The following is a 4,326-nucleotide window of genomic DNA, read 5'->3' as shown; positions in this document are numbered from 1 at the left end:
TCAATAAAGGCCTAAAAATGCCCCCACCCCCCTTCCAAAAGATAAATAAACACAAAATACCTGTTGCCATCATTAAAACTTCTAAGAGGCAGAACAATAGCCTAGGGCAGAGATCTTCAACGGGGGGCCCCTGGCATAATGCCACATTTAACTTATGGAAAGTACATTTATTTAAGTACAGTTATGAGGCAGACTACTGTGCTTGTACTTAAGTTTTTTTTTTTTTTACTAGCCTACATCAGACTGAAATCGTGCACTTTTTACTCCCCTTTTTATTTGATAGCTTTGCAGATTAATATTTAACACACAAAACAGTATGGTAGGCCTATATGGTTATAGATAAGTTACCCTACAGTGTTGTAATTGGAGACAGCCACACTTTGACCAACCACACAATTATAATGCTGCTTACACGTGATTAAATCCAATAATTATAGCTTAATAAAACACTTTGTTGGCTCATTATAATTATTTTTTTTCTTTTTTTTTTTTTTTACATTTTTAATACTTCTCACCCAAGTTTCCCAAAGGCCTAGGCCTACTTTTCCATATAAATAATCTGATTATCTACCTTGCTACTGGACGTAAACGTGATTTATAATTGTGGAATTTAAAGCAGCCCAACCCAACTATCAATTCCTGTAAACCCGAAGCCAATTCCCGTAAATCCCAAACCTTTTCAGTTTCCTTTTGACTGGCTAGTAGGATGTTATTCACACGGAATTCCCCTGTTGGGAAAACAAAGCCTTCAACGTTCCGTAAATAAGCCAGTCGCTCGGCGGAGAAGGCAAGTGGACGGATGCACGTGCAGTCAGCTCCCGGTAAGTAGTTCCGAAAACGGATCATTCCATGGTCAAACTTTGAATGTGTGCTAAAAAAACGGACCTGACTTCGGCTTTAATTTCAATAGATTTTGGGGTGTTGAATGTCATTTTATTCAGTGCGTCACCACATCAGGCCACTTGAGTTAACCGCCACGCTCAGTAGGCTACGTTTCCTTTACTTACCATTGGTCATTCTTCATTCATAGTCGAGCCCGAGTGGGAAAGTGACACTCTCTCGCGTGTCTTCATCGCTGCCCAGATGCTCTGTTTGTCTCGTTTACATTGTGGAAACAGACGCAGTGGTCCTCTAACTGTCCCCGCCGCGTCCTGGTGCTTGTTGGAGTGCAGGGATTGCAGTCCTTTCCTTACGTCCTGTGTAACGCTGCTGTGCAACCGCAGCATGTGATTTTACTTCCGTCCTCACCAGCAGAGGTTTCACTTTACTCTCAGATGAAATAACGTGAAAAAAATTAGTTTGGATGGATGGCAAAAAAAAACTGTATTTTAACCCTTACACGCTCCTGTGTGCTCCATACACATTAAAAGTCAAATGTGGCTGTTGCCTATACTCTGCCACAGGCGAACAGGTTCACATTGAGTGCTGCTGTTTACACACAATTAGAAGTGGTGCAGTCTAGTTAAGTGACTTACTCAATTAGGGTAAGTGCAAGTCATTGCATTCCCCTCCCAGAGTTTTAGTGCTGGTGGTCTGAGGGGGTATCCTCAGCTCTGTAGACTTGCCCTTGTTCACTAATTTCAGTTTCATTAATGCATTAGGTCTAATTTATTCTCCCTGACCACTACTTCTCTTAGTGAGTCAATCTACGGGATTTTATGGCTCTGAGTAGGTCAGTGATTTTACTAGTATTTGTTATTTCATATGGTACATTGCATTTAAAAAATGCAAAAATGACCCGCACTGCAAAAAAAGCTTTATAGATCATTAGGATTTAGTAGCAAATGCAAGTTCCTATAAATGCAAGCACAACTGTGCATTTACTGAAAAGGAAATAGAAAGGTTTAGTTGATCAAGAAGAAGCATGCAATTAGTAAAAAAGAAGAGAACACAGGAAACCTGGTATACAGTAGTGTCAAAAAAGCTGTTTCAATATTAGGCATCAACATCTGCGCGGAAAAATAATAGTTGTAATTATAGTTAGTAATAAGTTACTTATTGTCCACCTACTCCACATTTGGATATGTACCTAGTTGACCCTACTATTGGAATGTGACCATGGCTATTAGGATCGGAGCCAGTGACTAATGGACCGTTGATAATGGCTAGAAAGAATTAGAAAACACTTGTTATAATATTGTTCTAGTAGTTTGGTCAATACAATATACAGTCAACATGCCAAAGTGCTCATAAGAGCTCCAGAAAGAATGTGAAACTGACCTTTTTTTTTTTCTTCATTCCAGAAACTTGTTTTTTTTTAACAAACGGAGTGAAGCGTACTAGCTGGATCCTAAAGCTCTCACTGTGTGTACGTTATACAGCTTATTGACTGTCACTGACTTATTCCACAGTCTCCTAGTTGAACTAAATGTCTGCATGGCCAAGAAGAGGTAGATCAAAAATTATTTCAAAATGATTACACAGGGTACTGTCAATTTGGTGATATTGTAATTTGCTGCTGACAGTTTCAGAGCACATTTTCTGTAATCTTTACGGTGCGGGGGAATTTCCAGAAACACTGTGTCGTTACTAAGATGAAACAAGGTGAAAAGTTAGGTATCATCAGGTCACTCCTCGATCAAAGATCATAGGCCGACGCGATCTATTCAGCCCTAATCCATTGCTAAATCAGCTGCATGACAAGGGAACGTTGTCTACAAGCTACATGGGGCCACACACACCTTACAGACGTGACACACACATACACCCGGACACAACCATTCCCCAGAGAGACATAGAGTGAACTAGACAAAACGACAAGATTTGGGTGCGCATCTGCAACGTCGCTTCCTTGTTGGATATTTTGACTTGCTACGCAAATGAATCACATTATATAACCAGATATATTTACAGTTCTTTTTCTGTTCAAATTTTGCAACAGTTTTTGTACTACAAGTTTCAAGCCTTATTGCTACAGCAATACACAAATGCTGTCATGGTGACTATACGACTCCTCACTCGGGGGGAGAAGGAAATAGGGCAGAGAGGACATTAGATACACACGTACTCACACACACCTGGACTCACTTAAATACCTGGACACTTTAACACTTGACTCAACACTGACACTTTTGACTGATAAGTAAATGTCTTTTTATAGCCAAAGGTTTTTATTGTTATTATTACTATTTTTATTACTGTTATTATTGTTATCTTTATACTGTCTTCTATACTGTATTCTTGCTAAAACTGATGCTGGAAATTTCAATTTCCTTGCAGGAGTCATCCCAAAAGGATTAATTAAGAGAAGTCTAAGTCTGAGAGCATAAAGCAAATGTTTGTGTTGACCATAGTTTGGAGGATGCATAGACGGCTAAAGTGTGTGTGTGTGTGTGTGTGTGTGTGTGTGTGTGTGTGTGTGTGTGTGTGGTTGTGTTGTGTGTGTGTGTGTGTGTGGTGTGTGTGTGTGTGTGTGTGTGTGTGTGTGTGTGTGTGTGTGTGTGTGTTACAGTGTTGGAGCCTGCAGTAATTAAAGACATCCATCAGATTATGACGGTGTTGTCAGGAAGCATTGCACTGTGGGACCCATAATGTTAACCACAGTAACCATGACAACTGCAATCAAACACAGAGATGATGTTCCACGTCAGGACTCCTCTCGTTTCCTGGTGCGTTATGATTCACTTACAAACTATGTGCGCGCTTGCTGAGACACAGAACATCAGAAGTGTTCAAATCGCCACATTTACTTCACTTTCATCGTCGTTATCGTCTGAGTGCTGCTGATGCAAACTTTCTCTCCGTTTCACCTGTTACTTTCCATGGTTTTGCATTCTGCTGTAATGTTGAGGATTCAAATCAAACAGTGGAACAAGTGCATAAAGCATTGCATATCATTACTGTTTGTAATGGCCACCATCAAGTTCTAGATGGGTGAGGCTGGCAATGTTCTGACAGGAATGTAGTCAAGTGTTTCTAAGTGATACATTGTAGTAGTACATTGTACTGTGTACTGTACTGTGCATCTTCTATCTAGAGACACTGTGCATGACAACTACTTCACGTAGGATAGTATCAAACACTGGTATTGTGTATTTGAAAGCAGGCGCTTACAACAAATCAAATGACAAATGAAAGCATAACTTGTCCCTCTAAATAGGTTGACCCTTTAACAAAACCTGAATAATGAATTAAAGCTGCCCTTATTATAGTTATGTTGTATTCTAATAATTAACTTTATTTAAATGACATTTATCTAGCCATACACTGAGGAACAAGGGAAAACAAAAGATAAAAAAGAAGTGCTCCAGTCAACAGCCTCAGGTTGAATTTAAGCTCAGACTGTTAGATAGAGAGGTAGGTAGGTAGGTAGGTAGATAGATAGAT

General features: G+C 39.7%; 1 long non-coding RNA gene across 1 annotated transcript; it reads left to right on the top strand.

Moving 5' to 3' along the window:
- Window positions 1-544: 544 nt before the first annotated feature.
- LOC116672125 (uncharacterized) lies at window positions 545-4,028 on the top strand. Its single transcript, XR_004327469.1, has 2 exons — window positions 545-821; window positions 3,452-4,028. It is a non-coding gene; the product is annotated as an uncharacterized LOC116672125 (long non-coding RNA).
- The last annotated feature ends 298 nt before the right edge of the window (window positions 4,029-4,326 follow it).

Source organism: Etheostoma spectabile, chromosome 22 (genome assembly GCF_008692095.1).
Source record: "Etheostoma spectabile isolate EspeVRDwgs_2016 chromosome 22, UIUC_Espe_1.0, whole genome shotgun sequence".
Classification (NCBI taxonomy): Eukaryota; Metazoa; Chordata; class Actinopteri; order Perciformes; family Percidae; genus Etheostoma; species Etheostoma spectabile.
This window is presented reverse-complemented; position numbering and strand designations above follow the sequence as displayed.